This window comes from Cupressus sempervirens, chromosome 9, assembly GCF_028749045.1.
Source record: "Cupressus sempervirens isolate cs-2001-9-10 chromosome 9, ASM2874904v1, whole genome shotgun sequence".
NCBI lineage: Eukaryota > Viridiplantae > Streptophyta > Pinopsida > Cupressales > Cupressaceae > Cupressus > Cupressus sempervirens.
This window is the reverse complement of record NC_143126.1, coordinates 220,093,988-220,118,423: the sequence shown is the minus strand read 5'-3', so window position 1 is coordinate 220,118,423 and position 24,436 is coordinate 220,093,988.

Sequence of the window (24,436 nt, the reverse complement as noted above, 5' to 3'; positions counted from 1 at the left end):
GATTTGGGAAAAAGTGGTTGATGTCTGAAACTACTGGAGAGTCAGTAGGTGAAACCAACATGGTGACTAATGTAGAACTAGCTAAGGAAGTTGATGAACAAAGGGAGAAGAATAGAGTTCTTGAAGAATACCTAACAGAGGTAAAGGTGAGATTGGATGCAATTTCTAATGTAGACAATGAAAAAGAAGAAGAGAAAAATGAGAAGGATAAGGAGGTAGCAGAGGAGGATGTAGTCCCTAAAATTAACCCTATCTTGAATGAAGATCCTTTCTTGAAGGTTATCAAGGCCCCAATTGGAAAATATTTGGAAGGTGTACCAATTTTTAGTGGAAAGATGGACACAGATGGCATGGAGAACCATTTTGAGTGTGAGGGGGTGTTAGAGGCACAAAAGGTTAAGGTGGCTAAGTCATGGCTTAGAGATTCAACATTGACATGGTGGAAATACCTATAAGATGAAAGAATCACCATGGGTAAGACTCCTATAGTACATGAGAAATTTCTACCTAAAGACTTTGAGATCTAGCTCCACAAAAGAAAGCAAGGAATGAAGCAAAATGAATTAGATTTAACCTTAAATACTAAGGAATTTTAGAGGCTATGTTTGATATCCTAAAAGAAAGAAGATGGCACAATCAAAGTTGCTAGATACTTAGGTGGTTTGAAGTGGAATATACAAGAAGATCTTAGTTTTTGGGCTCCTAACACTGTCCAAATGTGTCATCAGCTAGCCCCAAAGGTAGAGGAAAAGAATAAAAGGAAAGGAGATTCCAATTTAAAGGATAAGGGTAGAAATCAATGGGGAAAAAGAGGAGGCTACCAAGGTAGAGGTAGTGAGTAGAAGAATCAAGGTGAGAGTAAGCTTGCAGAGAAAACTAGTGACAACACTTCAAAAGGTGGTTATAATAGAGGAAGAGTTAATCAAGGAGGAACAAGTTGGGGAAGAGGACCAAGTAGATCCAGCTCATACTTTGCAAGTATGAAATATTATAACTATGGTCATTGGGTCATCCAGCCTATAGATGCCTAGATAAGCCTTCTTCCTCAAACCAAGGCAAAAGGATGGCATATGTGCAAGGGGACTAGACCAAGGAATCTGACATGGACCATATTGAATCTAAAAAAGGTGAGAATCTCATGTTTAGGACAGTGTTGATCAAAAAACCAACTCTTAATGAACCTGGACATAAGAGGGAATTGTTTAGGATAAAGTATAAAATCCAAGGAAAAGTATGCAAAGTGGTGGTGAATTTAGGGTCCACTGATAATGTGATATCAAAGGAGTTTGTTACTACATTGAAATTACACAAAAAACCTCATGAAAACCCTTATATAACGCCCCACCAAGGGATCCAAAAGAATTAACCTAGAGTTTCACTAAGTTTGCTAAACATTTTTTTTTTTTTAAAAGTAAGAATGTATATCATACACATCAAACACATAGCCGTATGGGGTAAGTATCCATAAGAAAGCACATGTGATAATAAACCATATAACTAATCATCATCGATAATTGAAAACATTGAATAATCATCATACATGCATGAAATATATAGTACCAAGTCATCTCATCATATAATAAATTGAGTGTAAAACAACATCTGATAATCTAAAAGTAATGCTACTAAACATCAAGTATAAAACTGGCCTAAAAGAGTTTGGCAATTAAAACAAAATGTGAACTAGGAGCAGGCACTACATCCACCCCCCCTAGACTTAAGCTTACTCCTAGAAGCATACATGAACAATAAAACTAAGGGTCTCGCTGTGTGGGTCCAATGGGAACCTTTCCCCTGCAGGAGGATATGTCTCCACTGAGAACACTCTTTGGGATCTATCCATATCACCAACCGTAGGTTCTGAAGCTGCAGGTCTCTGATCCAAGGGTTGAGGTTTCCTTTGAGGACAATGAGACACCTTGTGTCCATGTTGTCCACATATGAAACACTCTCCCTTGAAGCTCCTCTAAACTTTAGGTGCACTAGACTACTAGAAACTACCCCCACTAGGATAAGGTTGAACACTCTGAGACGGTCGATCATACTAGTTGGGCTTGTTGCGATGAACCTTGTGATAGTTCCTAGCATTGGAACCATCGCCACCACACTATGCTAGAGGATAAGTACCTTCCTTCCATTGGTTACCCCCAGAAGGAGGTTTCCTATTGCAACCTACACCTTGATTACCCAAACATGGCTGGTAATGCTGGTGGCGCTTATTATGCCATGCATTACGAGCTTGACGAGAGTTCATGCTCTTAGGTCTATGCTCAGGTCCTGCCCGAGGTGCTCTATCATGGTCATGAATAGGAGGTAGGTGATCAATGATGGTCTGCAACATTTTCCTCAGATCATCCTCCTCACAGACAACTTGTTTCTCTCTACAGTACTCTTCCTGATGCTCACTGACATGCTCTTCCCTATTCCCATCTTGGATAGGTTCTTCATGGATAGACTCATGGACACTGATAGCTCTGTCTCGTCCATGGCCTTCACCATGGTCTGGGCTATGGCTTATAATAGAAGATCTCACCCTAGATATCATCCTAAAATAATATCCAGATACAAGATGGTATCATAAGCATACATATATAACTTTAAATCACTTAGAGCAATATAATTCTAGTTTAATAATAAACCGAAAACCATATTGATCCAACATGCATCCTTCCTAACAAATATTGAAATCGATCACCTAAACTCTCTAAAAAAAATCAACATAATACTCCCAAGGATAATCAAAAGTACACTACTTTAAAACATAGACAACAGATACATGTTTTACAAACAAGCTAGTTTCAATTTTCAGTTTGCCTATAATTTTGGTTTAAGTATAATTTCAGTAATTGAAGTCTAAGTGTTGAAGTATGAAAAATATGCAACTAACAATTTAAATTATGTTTTAGTTCAACTAGTTTCAAGTTTCAGTTTGAAAGAGATACACATAATAGTTTAAAATTTTCATTTTTGTTCAACTAGTTAACACTAGTGGCATTCCAATATACCTAGAGCTCCCAATGTAGAAACTGGGCTCTGATACCATTATATGTAATACCCCGCCAAGGGATCCAAAAGACTTAACCTAGAGTTTCACTAAGTTTGCTAAACATTTTTTTTTTTTTAAAGTAAGAATGTATATCATACACATCAAACACATAGCTGTATGGGGTAAGTATCCATAAGAAAGCACATGTGATAATAAACCATATAACTAATCATCATCGATAATTGAAAATATTGAATAATCATCATACATGCATGAAATATAGAGTACCAAGTCATCTCATCATATAATAAATTGAGTGTAAAACAACATCTAATAATCTGAAAGTAATGCTACTAAACATCAAGTATAAAACTGGCCTAAAAGAGTTTGGCAATTAAAACAAAATGTGAACTAGGGGCAGGTACTACATCTAAAAAGCACTACCACCCGACCGCGTGGAACCTAAATGGTCCACTCCCACTGCACTGAGGAGATAGTCTCAAGTCCCAAACAAGGTATCAAAACACAAAACACAAGTACTCTCTAAGTCTGGGAAATCCTAAAAGTACACTAACGCAAAGGTTCCAACATAGATAGACATCTAGACCCAGAGGCACCACAAAGACACGTAGGAAACCTGCTATGCAAGAGAGAAAGTGTCATCGCAAAAGTCACATAGAAGTTACCTGAGCAATCCCTTAGGAATCTTGGGTCCCTAGTGATCCCTGCGGCCACTAGTATCCTCTCGTACTGACGAGGCATACTGCGGAATGCAAGGTCGTAACCAAGCGTTCTCTCTACCCCATCCTAGCCTATAATAGCACTCAAGGCATGGGAGAGAACATACAATTATCTTATTAGGTTCATTTAAGTCATTATTTAGGTGAGATGTTTTCACTTGTTAAAACAACTTACAATGGGTTACTCCAGGAAGCCTCTTAGGGCCCCGATCCCCATTGCAAGCCACTTCCCGACACTACACATAGATAACCTACCCTAGGCTCATGAAATCATGAATTAAAGAATCATAATAAAATCACCTCAGTCCTATACAAGCGACTGAAAAACATCATAAAAGATAAGCCACAAAATTTACATCAGTTCTTCATGAGCAACAGGTAACCATCAAATAATAATCATATGATCACAACAGTTCTCTATCAGCAACTGAAGGCATCAATGATAAATCACAATACTGATCAAAGACTCCAAAATGGTCAATTCAACACATGAAATCATCAAGAACATAACAAACACTTCAGTCCTCTCAAGCGACCGAAAGCACTCCAAGTGTAATTGATCGAGACTCAAAAATGGTTATCAAATATAACTGATTGATGACTCAAAAATGGTTATCCAATATAACTGATCGATGACTCAAAAATGGTTAAGTAAGGTATCTTATATACATACACTTTAGCTTCACACCAAGAAACTAGAAAGCAATAACAAACAGTAGTCACAAACATGTCATAGAGCACTCCATCACATTACCATGGTCGGGTTAAGAAAGATCGAGACCAAATCATCATAACATCACATTCACAACCCCGAGCCTCTGGTAACAACCTAAACTAGTCAAACTAAATCAACCCCCAACACCTCAAAGCATAGATAGAACATAGAAAACATCCTAGTGTCATAATTGGGTTTAATCTAGAAAACACATTGTTTGAGTTAAAGTAAAGTCCAGTTTTCCAGTTTAATCTTTATTTCAAGACACTAAGTTTCATAGATTACCCTATGAGTTAAACTCATACTCGATCTTAGAAAATCATGACTAAAAGAGCAATAATAAGCATTTATTAATTATTAAAAATAATAATAATTGATTATTAAATAATAATAATAATCTCAATCAAATTTTTAAATACTAACATAATTATGATATTTCTTATTAGTTTTAGTTAATTCCCAATACCAATTTACCTTACTAATTTAATAATTATAAATTATTTAATAATAAATAAATAATTAATAAACAATGTCTTTTAACAAAATCTCTAATAAATAATATTATAATTATTAACTAATTCAATAACTATAATTGACATTCATTTATTAAATAATATTTAATAACTATTAATTAATAAAATTAACAATGAAATCTTTTAATTTTAAACATAATTTAAAATTTAATAACATATATTAATAATTAAAAATTTAAACACATTTTAAAAAAATGCACGTCAAGCGATATTAAATCGCTAACGGCAGAGTCTCTGACTGCAGAGACTGCAACGCAGGCTGCTGTCAGAGCAAGGTACTGCTGTGTCAATAGTACCTGCTGTCCCAGTTTCTACATTGGGAGCTTTGGTTATATTGGAATGCCACTAGTGTTAACTAGTTGAACAAAAATGAAAACTTTAAACTATTATGTGTATCTCTTTCAAACTGAAACTTGAAACTAGTTGAACTAAAACATAACTTAAATTGTTAGTTGCATATTTTTCATACTTCAACACTTAGACTTCAAAACTAAAGTTATACTTAAACCAAAATTATACTCAAACTGGAGATTGAAACTAGCTTGTTTGTAAAACATGTATCTGTTGTCTATGTTTTACAGTAGTGTGTTTTATAATGTTGTGATGTAACGCCCCACCAAGGGATCCAAAAGAATTAACCTAAAGTTTCACTAAGTTTGCTAAACATTTTTTTTTTTAAAGTAAGAATGTATAACATACATATCAAACACATAGTAGCAGAAGCAATAACATGTACTCATCGACAACCATTCCTTGCAAGTTACATTTCTTAAAGATCCGAAGACGTTGAGTCACGTTTAAATTTAATTAATTCTAAGTATAACAACTATCACATACATATGAAAGAATAATCAGAAGGTCCCATGTCCATAATATACATTTGATCCGAATGCCTCTTGGCAAATTAATTCGGAATGCTCAATCATCCACTGTACAAGTCACAGGGTATGAAAGGCTTAAAAGAATATACATATGTAAAGATAAAGATACAACATCCTCAAATCCATGATACAAAGTACAGTAAAAATATATGAAACTATTCACCATACATGATACACCCATACATCCATAATGATAAAACATCTATCATAAAATCTAACCATCCATCATAATAATCAAAGAACATAGTGAAGATAAATGCCAACCACGAAAACTCCAGCCACGGTGACCATGGAATGGATCTCAATGGTAAGAGTAAAAGCACTACCACCCGACCGCGTGGAACCTAAATGGTCCACTCCCACCGTGCTGAGGAGATAGTCTCAAGTCCCAAACAAGGTATCAAAACATAAAACACAAGTACTCTCTAAGTCTGGAAATCCTAAAAGTATGCTAACTCAAGGGTTCCTAAAAAGATCGACATCTAAACCTAGAGGTACCACAAGACAAGTAGGAAACCTAATATGCAAGCGGGAAAGTGTCATCGCAAAAGTCATGTAGAAGTTACCCGAGCAATCCCTAAGGAATCCTTGGTCCCTACTAATCCCTGCGGCCACTAGTATCCTCTCTGATGGGGACACAACCCAACAACAGAATGGACACAATAGAAAAGGGGAATCATATTAACTCAGAAAATAAGCTAGTACAAATAGTGCAGAGAAAATAAACTTCAAAACATGCCCCACGGGCTTACAATAGCATAAATCTGGAGAATATTTCTCCTTTTAGCACCTCCTCTCAAGCTCCAATTCGAATTGCCTTTTACAATGCCGGAAATCTCCTTAAATAGACCCCAGAGGGTTAAGAACTAGGAGTACATTCTAGAAAGTGCTAGTAGGCATCCACCAAAAAAATAGAAGGTTCCAGAAGCTGCGTTAGAAGTCAGTACAAATCTAGAAGAATCTAGAAACGGTAGCCGAACTTCCAGGAGGCATAACTTTTGAACCGTAGCTCCGATTGACGAACCGTTTACATTTTCGGAAAGCTCTCAAAGCGCTCTATAGAACTATGGACGAGCTTTGCTCATCCCCCATTTTTTGACCCTTTTCAAGGTCATTTAATGCCCCAAACCTGACTTTGAAGCATTCTTAGGAGGTCTCCAAAACCCAAAAAACTGCAATAACTTTCAAACTGTGGGGCCTATTGACTTGATTCTTTTTCTGGAATGCTCTAAATCATGATTACATTCATCTGGCCAATTCACACCTTCTAGTTTACCGAAATGATGGCCCAAATACATGCTCCTATTTTTTCAAGATTTTCAAATGCACTGATAGTTGAACTATGAGAGTTGGAACCTTTATTTGAGCCAAATGGGTATCCAAAAATGTAAAGACATGAAATAGAAACTAAGTCTAAGTACTTTTTGGGGTGACACAGGATTGCCCTTATACCTCTGGATGCTCCTGCATCAGACACCTAGGGTAGATTGAAAAGTGACCCTGTCACTTTATGGATGGTAGAGGAAATCCCAAATGGGAAACCTCAGCTGCTGAAATCCAAGTTGAGTCCTCGATCGGCCGTCCTTTCCATTTGACCAAATACTCTTCATACTACATGTTTTTGGTACTCCTACCCACATGATGATCTAGAATGTCTTCTATCTCCTCCTTCTTAGAAGCAGGAATTGGACATGGCTCTAAAACCAACTCCTCATCTGCACCATCATCATGATACTCTATTAAATCTGCAATGTTGAAAATGGGAGAAATGTGAATACCATCTGGCAGCTCCACCTCATATGCATTTCCGGAGTTATGTTTCTTCAAAACTTTGCAGGGGCCAAATTTCTTCATTTTCAGCTTGTTGTAAGTACCAACTGGAAATCTTTCTTTTCGTAAGTGCACCATGACTAGATCCCCTACTTGGAATTCCTTATGTCTTCTCCTTGCATCAGCCCTAGCTTTATATTCTTGATTCATCTTGATAATGTGTGCTTGAACCTCCTCATGTAGACGCTTGATGTGTTCAGCAAATTCCTCAGCTTCAGCACTTGTTCTCTCCCCTTGTTCTATCTTCCTCAATTCTAGTGCAGTCCTTGGGCTATTTCCATATACAATTTGAAATGGTGATTTTCTAGTACTCCTATTTACAGAGTTATTATAAGCAAACTCTGCCTATGGTAGAATCAAATCCCATCCCTTAGGCTTATCTCCAACTAAACATCTCAGCAAATTGCCCAAACTTCTATTTACCACTTCTGTTTGGCCATCAGTCTGTGGGTGATGCGTGGAACTAAATTTCAATTCTATTCTCAACTTCTTCCACAATGTCCTCTAGAAATACCCCACAAATTTAGTATCTCGGTCAGAAACTATACTCCTTGGAAGACCATGTAGTCTTACCACCTCTTTGAAAAACAAGTCTGCAATATGGACAGCATCATGAGTTTTGTGGCATGGAATGAAATGTGCCATTTTGGAGAACCTATCAACCACCACGAATACTGAGTCATTACCCCTTTGTGTCCTTGGAAATCCAAGAAAAAAATCCATACTTATGTCCTCCCATGGCCTTGATGGAACAGGCAATGGCTGATATAGGCCAGTATTTTGACTAAACCCCTTGGCAACTTGACAAACCTGGCAACTCTGTACAAACTTCTTCACATCCTGTGTAATTTGAGGCCAAAAATAATGTTCTCTAAGAATGGCAATGGTCTTATCCCGACCAAAATGTCCTGCCATCCCTCCATTGTGTTTCTCCTTAATCAGATTTTCCCTCATGGAACTCCTTGGAATGCACAATTGACTACCTTTGAGCAACATGCCATCCTAAATCAAATAATCTAACCACTTGGTTCTATCTACAGCAACAGGTTCTTTACAAGCTTTCCATGCTTCAGCAAAATCAGGATCCTTGGGGTACAAATTCTTGAGTTCATCAAACCCAACTACTTCAACCTGCATTGTTGTAAGCAACAACTGTCTCCTACTTAGTGCATCTACAACCCTGTTAGATTTTCCACTTCTATGCTTCAACACAAATGTATAACTCTGCAAGAATTCTACCCACTTCATATGCCTCTGATTCAATTTACCTTGGCTATTTAGGTACTGTAATGCCTGATGATCAGTATACAAAACAAATTCCTTTGGAAATCAATAATGCCTCCATTTCTTTAAGGCCTGAACTATTGCATAGAACTCTTGATCATAAACAGAATACTTCTTCTTTGCATCATTCAATTTTTCACTAAAATATGCAATAGGCTTACCTTCTTGGCTTAATACAGCCCCAATAGCCCTACCACTAGCATCACAATCCACCTGGAATACTTTTCTAAAATATGGAAGTGCCAACACAAGCTGTTCAGTCACCTTCTTCTTCAGCAATTCAAAACTTCTCGTGGCTGCTGCAGCCCATTTGAACTCTTTTCTATCCCCTCTTATGTATCAGTTAGAGGTGCACATATGCCACTGAAATTCTTAATAAACTTCCTGTAAAAACTAACCAGACCATGAAATTATCTTACCTCAGTAGTAGACCTTGGAGTAGGCCATTCCAAGATGGCTTTTACCTTCTCTGGATCCATGTTGAGACCTTCAGGTGATATAACAAATCCCAAATAGACTAGCTCCCTTTTTGCAAAGACACACTTCTTTAGATTAATTAACAGTTTCTCTTCCCTTAGCCTTTCAAGGACACTATGAATATGCAATAAATTTTCTTCCAAAGTCTTGCTGAAAATTAAAATATCATCCAAATAGACAATAACAAATTTTCCCAAGAACTTCTTAAGTACCTCATTCATGAGTCGCATGAAGGTGCTTGGGGCGTTCGTCAATCCAAAGGGCATGACTAACCACTCATAAAGACCCTCCTTGGTCTTGAAGGCTATTTTCCACTCATCTCCTTCACGAATCCATATCTGATGATAGCCACTCTTTAGATCTATCGTTGTGAAGTACTGAGCTCCACTCAAGCAGTCCATAAGATCATCCATCCTTGGCAAAGGAAACCGGTACTTGATGGTTATCCTATTTATAGCTCAAGAATCTGTACACATCCTCCACTCTCCATCCTTCTTTGGTGTGAGTACTGCAGGTACTGTACACGGACTCAGGCTCTCTCAAATCAAGCCCTTCCTCAACAGCTCCTGAAACTGTCTATTTAGCTCCTCTGTTTCAGTAGGAGTCATCTTGTGAGCAGCCTTGTTAGGCAAACTAGCTCCTGGAATCAGATCTATCTGATGACTGATTTTCCTTACTGGTGGCAATCCATCTGGAACATTATCAGAGATAATATCTCCAAATTCCCCTAGTAAATCTGAAACTTCAAATGGTATTTCACTACTACCTTCTTTATCTTTCCTAGGAATCAAAGCATAGCACATACACTGATGTTTCATGCCATCTAAAAAATTTCTTCCATCTACAAGACAAATCCTAGCACTACTACATACCTTTTCACCTTCCTTTTTCATGGGCTTCAATTTGTGGCAAACTCCATCCTTTGTCAGAGAGTATGTGTTTGCATGTCCATCATGTATTGCATGTCTATCAAACTGCCATGGTCTACCCAACAATAGATGGCAAACATCCATCGAAATAACATCACAGAGAACTTCATCATGATAACTCCCAATTGTGAATTTTACTAAACATTGTTCACTTACCAGGACCTTATGATCATCTTTTACCCAAGAAATCCGATAGGGCTGGGGATGTTTCTCCCTCTTGAGCTTCATCTTAGAGACCATCTCTTCTGATACCAAGTTATCAGTGCTACCACCATCAATGATCACATCACAACATTTATCCTCACACTTGCATCTGGTACGGAACAAACTCCTCCGTTGTCCTGGTTCATTCTCACCACTTAGTAGGATTCTTTCATTTACCAAGGTCTCTCCTCTTTTTGCATCCTCTGAATGTGATGATTGTGCATCCTCATCCACATGAACAACCCTAGCCTGACCCTCAGCTCTCCTATCTGTCCTTCCTTATCATTGAGGGCATTCAAAGGCACGATGACCTTCTTCATTGCAATGGAAATAGGTACCATGGAATCCTCCTCTTCCTTGTCCACGTCCTCTACCTCTTCCTCTTTGATTTCCAAAGTCTTGACCATGGGAGCAGTTGAAACCCTCATTCCTCTGGTTCCTACTAGTACCCTCATCTTCATTTTTCTTTTGAGTTTCATTGCAGCCTCCAGATGATCTACCACTTCCCCTTCCTCATTGACCGCGCCCTCTTTGTCTTCCTTCAAACCTTTTACTCAGCTTCTCTTCAACTCGTAGGGAAAACTGGTATGCTTCTTCAACGCTGGTCATTCTTACCAGACTTAATTCCTCCTGGATGCTAGGTCACAACCCACTAATATAACGAGCCACCTTCTCCTTATTTGCTTCTGCATGCCCCACTCTAATCAAGAGTCGGTAAAACTCCTCTGTATATTCTTGGACTAATCTTCCTGCTTGTTTTAACCCATGCATCTTCTTAAACAGATCAAGCTCGTAGTCCACAGGAATGAACTGCTTCTTCAATTTGTCCACCATGCGATCCCATCTTGTGATCTTCTCCTTTCCTCTTCTAAGTCTTTCCAGTTGAATCTCTTGCCACCAGATTTTGGCATGGCCTTTCAGTTTTGCCTTTGCAAACTTAAGCCTATCTGGGTCCCTTATATCCTCATACTCAAAGTATTCTTCCAGTTCATTGATCCAATCGATCAACTCATCTGGTTTCAAATTTCCCAAAAAATACCCACTTCAATTGTAGGTCTTTTCCCAAACCTAGTAATGGCCCTAAAAAGCCTTTCCTCTATAGGATTCAGAACTTCCTCGTCAACTTCCATTACTTCCTCTTCATTGTCATCCTCACTATTGTCATCTGCGGCAATATTTGCTCCTCTACGAAGCTCCTCTTGCAATGCTTGTACCTGTCTCTGGAGGGCTCTAACCTCCTCAGGATCAATAGCTCTGGCCCTTTTGCCACACTCTCTTCGTGGAGGCATCTTCTAACTCGAACCCACAACCACACAGTCCTGGTGCAAACTGCCTCATAGTCGGCGCTCTGTCTACACACTCAGGAAAACCCGCTCTGATACCACTTGATGGGGAAAAATCCCAACAATAGAATGGACACAATAGAAAAGGGGAATTATATTAACTAAGAAAATAAGCTAGTACAAATAGTGCAGAGAAAATAAACTTCAAAACATGCCCCACGGGCTTACAATAGCATAAATCTGGAGAATATTTCTCCTTTTAGCACCTCCTCTCAAGCTCCAATCCAAACTGCCTTTTACAATGCCAGAAATCTCCTTAAATAGACCCTAGAGGGTTAAGGACTAGGATTACATTCTAGAAAGTGCTAGTAGGCATCCACCGACAAAATAGAAGGTTCCAAAAGCTGCGTTAGAAGTCGGCGCAAATCTAGAAGAATCTAGAAATGGTAGCCGAACTTTTGGGAGGCATAACTTTTGAACCGTAGCTCCGATTGATGAACCGTTTATATTTTTGAAAAGCTCTCGAAGTGCTCTATAGCCCTATGAACAAGCTTTACTCATCCCCCATTTTTTGACCCTTTTTGAGGTCATTTAATGCCCCAAACCTGACTTTGAAGCATTCTTAGGAGGTCTCCAAAACCTGAAAAATTGCAATAACTTTCAAACCGTGGGGCCTATTGACCTGATTCTTTTTCTGGAATGCTCTAAATCATGATTACATTCATCTGGCCAATTCACACCTTCCAGTTTACCGAAATGATGGCCCAAATACATGCTCCTATTTTTTTGGGATTTTCAAATGCACTGATAGTTGAACTATGAGAGTTGGAACCTTTATTTGAGCCAAATGGGCATCCAAAAATGTAAAGACATGAAACAGAAACTAAGTATAAGTACATTTTTTTGGGTGACACAAGATTGCCCTTATACCTCTAGATGCTCCTGCATCACTCTCGTACTGACGAGGCATACTATGGAGTGCAAGGTCATAACCAAGCATTCTCTCTACCCCATCCTAGTCTGTACTAGCACTCAAGGCATGTGAGAGAACATACAATTATCCTGTTAGGTTCATTTTCCTTCATTTAGTGTAAATGTTTTCACTTATTAAAACAACTTACAATGGGTTACTCCAGGTAGCCTCTTAGGGCCCCGATCCCCATTGCAAGCCACTTCCCGACACTACACATAGATAACCTACCCTAGGCTCATGAAATCACGAATCAAAGAATCATAATAAAATCACCTCAGTCATATACAAGCAACTAAAAAACATCATAAAAGATAAGCCACAAAAATTACATCAGTTCTTCATGAGCAACAGACAAGCATCAAATAATAATCATATGATCACGATAGTTCTCTATCAGCAACTGAAGGCATCAATGATAAATCACAAAAATCCAATGGTCCTCCAATGAGCAACCAGAAAGTATCCCAATAGAAAATTACAATACTGATCGAAGACTCCAAAATGGTCAAGTCAAAACATGACATCATCAAGAACATAACAAACACTTCAGTCCTCTCAAGCGATCGAAAAGCAATCCAAGTATAACTGATCAAGACTCAAAAATGGTTATCAAATATAACTGATCGAGACTCGAAAACGGTTAAGTCAGGTATCTTAAATACATACATCTCAGCTTCACACAAGGAAATTGGAAAGCAATAACAAACAGTAAATACAATCATGTCATAGAGCACTTCATCACATTACCATGGTTGGGTTAAGAAAGATCGAGACCAAATCATCATGACATCACATTCACAACCCCAAGCCTCTGGTAACAACCTAAACTGGTCAACGCTAAACCAACCCCATAACATTCAAAGCACAAAGAAAACATCAAGGTCTCAGAGATTGGATTTGAAAGTATATTATTGAGTTAAGGTAAGGTTTATGTTTCAGTTTAAATCACGAATTTCAAGTAACTAAGTTTTCATAACTACCCCTTACGATTAACCCATTTCTATAATAACTTCCATTAAGTCAATAATCCAAATCTATAATAACTTTATTAAGTCAATAATCCAAATCTACCATTTAGTCAAATAATATTCATTATTAATTAACTTTAATTAAACTAATTTTAATTAAATTAATCAATAATCACTTGCTCTAATTACTTATTTTAATCTATTTATTAATTGTTAATTTATTAAAATTTAACCAAAATTATTAATAAATTAATATTAACAAACTATGTTAAATGTATTAATATTTAATTATTAAATATTAATAAAGATTAAAATATTTTATAAGTAAATATTTATTAATTAATATATATATTAAAAATTTATTAATTAAAATTTTTTAAATAATAATAAAATTTTGTTTGTTTTTTTTATAAATAATAAAAATGATAATAAAACAAAATCGAATTAAACAAAACCATTACCATATACGTTTAAAGCTCGTCGGCTCTGCCGCAGGCCTGCGGTCGTAGGGCCTGCAGCGGCAGGTATGCTGTACCTGTCATCGCAGTACCTGCAACGTAGGTACTGTTGACCATCGGTAGTGGGGGTGGGTACGGGTGATTCCCTCCCCCCCACTTAAAACAATAATTTTATATATATATATTTTTTATGTATATTTTTTTTTAAAAACAACGATTTGTTTTTAAATCATTTTCTATAAAAAAAAATTTAAAAATAAAATTTAATTTCGTTTTAAATATATATATATATAAATTTATAAATATACTAACTCAATTCCTCTTTAATATATTAATATAAATATATTAAAGAATTGCCTCTCTTTTTTTATATTGGTATAGAAATATAATCAACCATACAAACTTCTAATCTAGAATTTCGGTATTAGATTCAACCCTTTCCCATTTAAATCTCATGTATACAGAAGTTTATTGACGAGCATCTGATAAATTCCAATATCGTAATGTTTAAACATTTATCACAGATAATTCAGATTTACAAACCCCAAACACGAAGAAGACAGGAAAGGATAATTGCGTAATAAATCGATAATCAAAAACACAAGACCCTACCTGATCCTGATGCTATTATGCAATCTCCAGGAACTGTAAAAGAATTCGCTCCTCTTAGTAACCTTCTTCTGGAAAACTTTCTTGGTATCAGCCTTCTTAAATTCGCTTCCAAAAGTAGTCTCCCAAAAATTCCCGTCCAAAAACGTGTCCCAATTCGTGTCCCCCAAGAATGAACCCCCAATGTTGTGATAAGCAAATCCAAACTCTTTTAGGCCAATTTATGTTTGATGATTAGTATTATTATTCTAGAGATTATTAGATGTTGTTTTACACTCAGTTTATTATATGATGAGATTACTTGGTACTCTATATTTCATGCATGTATGATGATTATTCAATGTTCTCAGTTATCGATGATGATTAGTTAGATGGTTTATTATCACACGTGCTTTCTTATGGATACTTACCTCATACTGCATGTGTATGGTGTGCGTGTTTGTTTTTATTTATGTATGGTGTTTTTGATGTGGTTAAGGAAGGGAGCCATAGTCACCTGCTAGTCGGGATCTACACGATGCACCACTTCCTGCCATTGTCTGTTTATCTTAGAATATTATGTTTGTACATGCGTGGATTTTATGCAGGTTGCAAGTACCGGGTATCGACTTCCTTGAATTGTCAGGATGAGCGTACCCTGTCGCATTGTCTCAAAATGTGAACTAGGGGCAAGCACTACATCCACCTCCCCTAAACTTAAGCTTACTCCTGAAAGCGTACATGAACGATAAAACTAAGGGTCTCGCTGTGTGGGTCCAATGGGAACCTTTCCCCTGCAGGAGGATATGTCTCCACTAAGAACACTCTTTTGGATCTATCCATATCACCAACCGTAGGTTCTGAAGCCGTGGGTCTCTGATCTAAGGGTTGAGGTTTCCTTTGAGGACAATGAGACACCTTGTGTCCACGTTGTCCACATATGAAACACTCTCCCTTAAAGCTCCTCTGAACTTTAGGTGCACTAGACTGCAAGAAACTACCCCCACTAGGATAATGCTGAACACTCTAAGACGGTTGATCATACTGGTTGGGCTTGTTGCGATGAACCTTGTGATAGTTCCTAGCATTGGAACCATCGCCACCACACTGTGTTGGAGGATAAGTACCTTCCTGCCGTTGGTTACCCCCAGAAGGAGGTTTCCTATTGCCACCTACACCTTGATTACCCAGATATGGCTGGTAACGTTGGTGGCGCCCCCGCCAAGGGATCCAAAAGAATTAACCTAAAGTTTCACTAAGTTTGCTAAACATTTTTTATTTTTAAAAGTAAGAATTTATATCATACACATCAAACACATAGCAGTATGGGGTAAGTATCTATAAGAAAGCACATGTGATAATAAACCATATAACCAATCATCATCGATAATTGAAAACATTGAATAATCATCATACATGCATGAAATATAGAGTAGCAAGTCATCTCATCATATAATAAATTGAGTGTAAAAAAACATCTGATAATCTGAAAGTAATGCTACTAAACATCAAGTATAAAACTGGCCTAAAAGAGTTTGGCAATTAAAACAAAATGTGAACTAGGGGCAGGCACTACACCTTACAAGGTTACCTATCCTAACAAGGGGTATAACATCTTGGTGAATGAGCAAGCTTGGGTGGATTCTTCCATAGCAGGATACAAGGATAGATTATTATGTGATGTTTTGCCTATGGATGCTTCTTATATTTTGCCAGGTAGGCCTTGGAAATTTGATAGGGAGGTTTTGTATGATGGTACAGCTAATACCATAACCTTTAAAAAGGGAGGAAATACCTTCAAAATTTAGTCTTTATTGGAAGGGGAGGAATCATAATCTAAAGTACCTAGTGTGTTGTTTTATAGTAGGAAATAATTTGTCAAAGATCTTAGAGATGAGGAATGTCAAAGTTATGTAGTAATGCTGAAGTCTAAAGAAAAGGAAAATTCAGCCAAGGAACCCTAACCAGTTGAAGTCTAAAATTTGTTTGAAAAATACAAGAACATATTGAGTGATGGTACTCCAGCTACCCTACCTCCTAGGAGGGTTATAATTCAAAAAATTGACTTTGTTCCAAGTGCTTTCTTGACTAATAAAGAAACATACAAGATCACTCCAAATCAAAACTTAGAAGTGGCAAGACAAGTCTAAGAATTGATGGATGAAGGTTTGATACAAAAGAGCATGAGCCCATGTTCAGCCCCCATTGTGTTGGCATCTAAGGGGAAAATGGGGATTATGTATAGACTTAAGAGCCATAAATAGGATTAAAATTAGGGATAGGTTTCCCATACCTAAGATTAAAGACCTTATGGATTATCTTGGAGGAGCTAAATATTTCACTAGGTTGGACTTGAAGAGTGGTTATCACCAAATAAGCATAAAGGAGGGAGATGATTGAAAAACAACATTAAAGATTACTGATGGTCTTTATGAATTGATTGTAATGCCATTTGGTCTTTCCAATGTTCCTTGTACATTCATGAGGCTCATGAATGAAGTGCTCAAGGACTTCATAGGAAAATTTGTAGTTCTATATGTAGATGATATACTTATCTTCAAAAAGACTAGATGAGAGAATATCAAGCATGTTGAGGCAATTTTGAAAAGACTTCATGAAGAGAAGCTAGCCATCAACCTTAAGAAGTGTGATTTCTTCAAGTAAGAACTCATGTACCTAGGCTTTGTGATGTCTCAAGGAACATTAAAAATGGACAAGGAAAAGGTTTCTTCTATACTAGATTGGCCAAAACCTACCACATCTACTAAGGTAAGAAGTTTTCATGGATTGTCTTAATTCTATAGGAATTTCAGTAGTATTTGTGCCCCTTTTCTTGATACTATAAAGGGTGGAGTAAAGTCTAAGTTTAAGGGTCTTTAGAAGCATATAAGTCATTTTAAATGCTGAAGAAATAAGTAGCTACTCAACCCATCTTATAATTCCCTAGTTTTGAGAAATTGTTCACCCTAGAATGTGATGCAAGTGGCTTAACAGTAGCTAGTGTTTTGAGTCAAGAAGGTAGACCAGTAGCCTTCTACAGTGAGAAACTTAATGAGGCCATGAAGAAGTACTCATCCTATGACTTAGAGCTCTATGCCTTAGTTCAGTGTCTTAGGAAGTGGAGACACTATTTGTTGCCTAAAGATTTTGTTGTGTTTATAGATAATCAAGCTCTTAGCTACGTCACCACTCATTAGAATTTCAGTACCAGACATTTGAAGTTGATGGAGTACTTGCAGGATGATAGTCTAATAAATTCATCTCCAAAATATTGGCATAGAGGGTTTTAATAACCTCTACAAGGAACATGAGGACTTTGTTGAATCTTACAAGATATGGAAAGATTTTGAGAATCATTTTCATAGAAAATTTTCAAAAATTACTTTGCAAAATGGGTTTCTATTCAAGGGTAACCAGTTGTGTGTACCAAGGGGTTCCATGAGAGAGAGAGAGAGACTTATATAGGATAAGTGTAATGGTAGTCCAAGTGGATATTTGGGTGTTAGAAAAACCTTGGAATTGGTGCAAAGGTTCTATTATTGGCCAAAGCTAGCAAGGGATGTGACTAAGTATGTGGAGCAATGTCTGGTATGGATGAAAGCCAAAGGAGGAATGATAAATATAGGTCTTTATTAGCCTTTAGAAATTCCAAATAGGCCATGGGATTGGGTAAGTATGGATTTGGTTGTGGGTTTTCTCAAAACCAAGAAAGTGTATGATAACATTTATGTTGTTGTTGATAAGATTTGGCAAAATGGGGCATTTCATCCCATGTATGACAACTAATGATGAAAGTCATATTTCCCACCTATTCTAAAAAGAGGTTGTAAAGATTCATGGACTCCCATTAAGCATTGTGCCAAATAGGGATGTTAAATTTATGAGCCATTTTTGGAAAATCTTGTGGAGAAAGCTTAGCACAAAAATTTTTTTTGGTTAAGCTTACCATCCCCAAACTAATGGTCAAACTAAAGTACTTAATAGGATCTTAGGAAACCTTCTAAGTTTCCTAACTAAGGAATATGGTTAGACTTGGGATGTTATCATCTCATAGGCAAAATATTCTTATAATGATAGCAAGAATAAGACTATTGGAAAGAGTCCTTTTGAGATAGTTTATGGAATGCTTCCAAGGGGTGTATGAAAATTGAGGTATCTTGGAGATATGGATCAAAGGAGTTGTCAAGCTGAAGACTTTGTTCAAACCATGAAAGATATTCAAGAACAAGTCAAGAAGACCATCCAAGATAACAATAAAAAACTAAAGGCCAAAGTGGATGAAAAGAGAAATAATGTTTAGTTTTCTATCAGGGAATATTTAATGGTCCATTTTAATAAAGAAAGACTCCAAAAAGGTGTTCCTACTAATCTATAGATGAAGTGTGTAGGGCCTTGCAAAATATTTGCAAAGTATAGAGAAAATTCCTATAAGATATATCTATCATCATATTTAGGCATATCCCCTATTTTCAATGTCCAAGACTTAATGGCATTCAAAGGTAAATTACCTTAGCTTTGCTAAGATGTTCAAGATAATATTTGATCTACTGCAACACCTAGTATTGGCAAGTTGGAAGTAGAAAATATCTTAGACTCTAGAGTGATGAAGTCTTCAAGGCATAAGGTGTATATGGAGAACCTTATCCAATGGAAGGGAACATGACAACTTCAGAGGTTACTTGGGTTTTTGAAACAAAGTTCAAGAAGGTTGGCATTCCCCTAGACATGTTGCCATCAGGTATAACTTAGTTTTTTTAATGGGGGGAGTATGGTGCAGGAGCACCTAGGTAGGCTAATAGTAGACCTAGGGATTCTTTGATGTTTTCACTTGTAGTGATGCTAGCCACATCAATAGATCAATAAGGGGACCAAATTGGTCCTAGGGTGTTGATAGATAGGTTGGAAGAGCCCAAAAATGGCAAAGTTGCCATAGTTGCTAAAAAGTTGCTCATTTGGCCTAATAGAAAAATTTTGGGTTTTAAGGGATAAGTAGGAAAAATAGATGTTTGGAGAACCTTATTAGGTGATTTTTTACCAATCTAAGGCATTTTTCATGGTTTGGTAACAAATAGAGAAAGTTTGAGAAGTGAATTTGCAAATTTGCAAAAAATTACTCATTCTTGCAAAGCTGTCATTGACAACTTTTGTAATTTTCTTAAAAAATGAGAAATTTATTTGTGAGATCTCTTCAACCACCTAATTTGGTTTGGAACACTCATGTTAAGCTTTTATAAGGTTATTTTCAATATTTTCAATCGGTTGGAAGAACTAGAATTGTTTGCATACGAATTGTGAAAACAACATTCTTAATAAAAGTTTGTATTTTTTGAATTCTTGGCATGTGTACAAATTATTTTTGGCTTTTTTAGTGTTGGAAGAGTTAGAAAGACTTTTTTTTTTATTATATACTTTATTTTTTTCAATTTACTAAGCTTTGTGTGTTTAGGTTAATTGTTTTGTAATTCAATAGTTTATTGTTCTAAACAAAGTTGCTTGGACAAATGGGGTTCTAGAGCCATTTCCCACCATAGGAATTGTACTATTTCTTGGGATATGGAACTAGACTCCATGTACATCAATGGAGATTCCATGGAAAGCATAGTTGTGGCTTTTAAGGTGATGCCCCAGGCAAGCCACTCCAACTTGATTTGGGATCACATAGCATAAAAGAAGCTATGGGGAGGATTGAGAGTATTGAGACATCAATCCAAGCACATGGAGAGTAAGAATAATGTGTGGGATAACTCCAATCATGACGAGGAGCCTTGGTAAGGACCCTAATGATCTTTTTTCATCAAACAACAAGCTAACCCTTGAAACCGTTAATAATAGGCTAAAATTATATTGTGTTGTACGAACAAGTTGGAAAATCAAGACCTTCAAAATCTTCAAGATCTTTGAAAAGTGTATTCAGAATGGTAATTTTTTTGGGTACTTGTTAAGGTATTTTTCTAGATATTAAAAATTTTGTGCTTTGGGAGGGCTAATCCTTGTAGCCTTTTTCCAAACATTTGACTACATTTATTCTTGTGGATTATAAATCAATTAGAGTTTTAGTATGGTTTTTGGTGTAGAATCTTGGAAGGAGTCCAAAAACTATCAAGATGGGTATCCATTTATTTTGAGGTAACAAGCCTTTGGGGTAATTTGTGTGAATGATAAATAGAAGCAAGTTGTTCTACCTTATTGGTGTGTTCCAAATGAATGATTAGGAGCTATTGAATAGATTCCTAGGAAGCATAGGGAAGTACCCTATTCAAGTCAAGTACATGGTCTAAGGAGACCCTAAGATAGCTTAGGTAAATAGAAGGGTTGGTTGTCACATCAACACACCTCTGGGTGAACCTCTTGAAGTGGTCTACAAGAGTCTACTTCAAAATTAAATTATTACTCTACTTGATAATTCTCATCCATATGATCCACAACCATGACCTACATGGGGGAGCAAGAATGCATATTGAAAATAACATCAAAATAAGGGTCATAAAACAAATAATTGTATCAATCCATGACATTAGGTTTAAGACCTCATTGATGATGGTGAAATAGTTATGGTTGGACATAATAAGAATTCTGATTGTAAAGATTTTAAAGAACCATTTCCTCATTATGACAAGGGAGAAAATTCTAAGAAGAAAAAACAACAACAAGGTCAACTATACATATACCAATAATGATAACTTAATCAACATAGTTGAACATTTTGATGTCATCACAATTAAAGGGAAAAAAGACAATACAAAATGTAAGATTCTTTTTTTTCTAAAAGGTGTCACATCTCTTATATCTAATCAAGAACAATCACAGTTTTGTGCCAATGTTGTCACACATTCTCATGCCAGGATAGTACTCAAAGACCTTGCACCTTTTGCATTTGTAGTTGATCAACATTAAAAATAAAACCTATTGCTGGTTCATTTGGCAAGAACATGAAAAATTGTAACATACTCCATGGTTGCAAACTATAACATGCTTGAATAATAGCAATGAATGAATGCTAAAATAACCATTTTTGAACTACTTAAAATATCATTTGCTCATAGGTAGATTCTTGACAAAGCCCTCACTAAGGTGAGCATACCTCAAGATATTGATCTCAATCAGTTTCAATCCATGGTAGGGCACTTTGACCTCACCTCATTACTTGTCCTTTCCTAAAGAGGATGATAATTCTTTGATTCATCCTCACAATTAACTAGTGCATATTGAAGTCATGATCGATCATAAACACATTTTTGATGTGCTTATAGGCAATGGAGTTGGTCTTAATATATGTTCTACTAGTTTTCTTACACAATTCTTTTATAATGAAGAGTCTATTGATCCTCACCACAAAATCAACATCAAAGCATATGATGAGGTAGAATGAAAATCCTTAGGTATTTTTGTGTCTCTTTGAGTTGATCCTATAGAATAAGATGGTTTTTTTCAAGTCCTTGATATGCCTTTAGCATACAACATACTATTAGGAAGACCATGGATTCATGAAATGCAAGTAGTGCCTTCAACATATGATCAATGTGTGAAATTTCTATTTTAAGGATTAGAAGTTACTATACCTACTAATACCAATTACAGATGTAACATGCTCAAGTTTGTTGATAGTTTTGTTCCTACCAATAGAGAGTCTATAGATAATCATGTCAACAAGTTCAAAGAAATGGAGAAGACTCTTAGGCTAATTGATATTGGAATGGGTGAAACATTTAACCAATTTTGTCTTTGACATCTCTTCTTTAATCTCCCCATCATTATGGGAGATCATCTGAAACAAAGAGACCTTTTGTGGTATAACCTAAGACTGTCTTCAATGGTGTCTTTCTATAAGATATTGTATCTCTAGAAGACAAAGATGGAAATAGAGCTTTGGCTGCTTTGTTATATAAAGAAGAAGTCTTAGTTGATCTCATAGACTAGTCCTATGAGATAACACCTGAAAAAGTATGGACTAGGTCTTAAACTAATAAAATGCCTTGGCTACAAAGGCAATGATCCAATCAAAGAAACATCTAGAAAGTCTCATGACACAACAATCCTAGGTTTCAAGAAAGTTCCCTTTCATCTAGGGATCAACAAATTTATACCAAAATCTAACAATTCATTAGAACATGAGTCACAAATTGAGTCTGACAAACAAATGGAAATTTTTGATGATGAGGATACCTTTCCTTATCCTATTCTCTTTTATCTTGCTACATTCTTCAAAGAGCCTGATGAATTTGTATCATGTGTTAGTACTACTAAATATTATAGTGATTCTTCTGAGAATACTACTGATACTCCCCTAACTCAAAAGGAACATGGTGAATCTAGTCATGCTATTATTTTTTAACAACTTTGTTAAAATTAATATGATAATGAAAATGGAGAATGGGTACCCATGACTATAGGGGAACTCTAAAACTTGACTCCATGTAGCACTAATTCTTGAGAGTATGAATTTGATTCCCTCTCAGATGCAACTTTTGACAAGGATGATGTCCAAGTTAACAGATATGAAAATCACCTCAAAATAGGAGAGCAGTCTAGGGTTTGGTTTGATGAGTCTCACCCTACTAATGTTGACATGTCTTTGATTGGTTTCATTAGTGTACACTAAGAAAGTGCACTCCTCTAAACCCTTATATTCAAGAGATCCCATGAATCAGAATGCTTGAATGTCATCTTAGATCTTCATATCCATGGAGTGTAAATGTGCACAAAAAAGTATAAAATGAGCTCTCAAATGAGCCTTAGAGATGCAGCCCTTGCTAGTAAACCATGAAATGGGAGGTTACTTAGAAAAGAACAAGAATGTAAGTGTCCAAAAGGAGTCCTCAAATGTGCAATGCAAGTATGATCTATGCTAAAATGAGATGTACAATGTAACTAGATTAAGAAAATAAAAGTGTTATAAAAGCTATTCTAATTAACTAGGTGATTTAACCTATTATAAAATTAACTAAGCTACTTCCAAAATGAATCTAAGCTAGTATGAGGATGATAATGAGAGAATTTAGACAAGATGTAGAAGTTCACCACAAGATCAAAGAAGATCTATTGAGAAACATACAATATACCAATACTCAACAAGATCGATCCTTTAAGAAGGAAAATGCTCTCATTTAAAGGTAGATAGATAGTTGAGATCAAGATCAAGGAAGTGGATAATCAAGGGTTGGGGTCCACTTTTAACTTGATCTGTGTATAAGAGAAAGTCAACCAATCAAAAGAAGATGACTTTTCATGTGAGAAAAAAGCCTTTTCTTTTAATTTGTAAATAGAAAAAGGACTTTATGTGTGCACATTGAGTGGGTTGGAAGAGTGGGGTTATTTATTTAATTAAAAGGGGACATGTTATTTTAATAAAATATGGACCTAAGAATAATATAGTCAAACTATAGGTTAAAATCAAATTAATTGATTTTTAGCAATTTGGCCTAGGTAAATGATTAAATAATTTAGCCAAAGTGCTAAGAAGGGGGCTAATAGTCTAGATGACCATTTTTAGGTGATTAAATTTTCCCCTCTTTGACTAGAGTGTGATCAATCTAGGAATACATGATGTCAAAGAACACATAAGCCAAGTAGGCAACAATAGTGTAGTG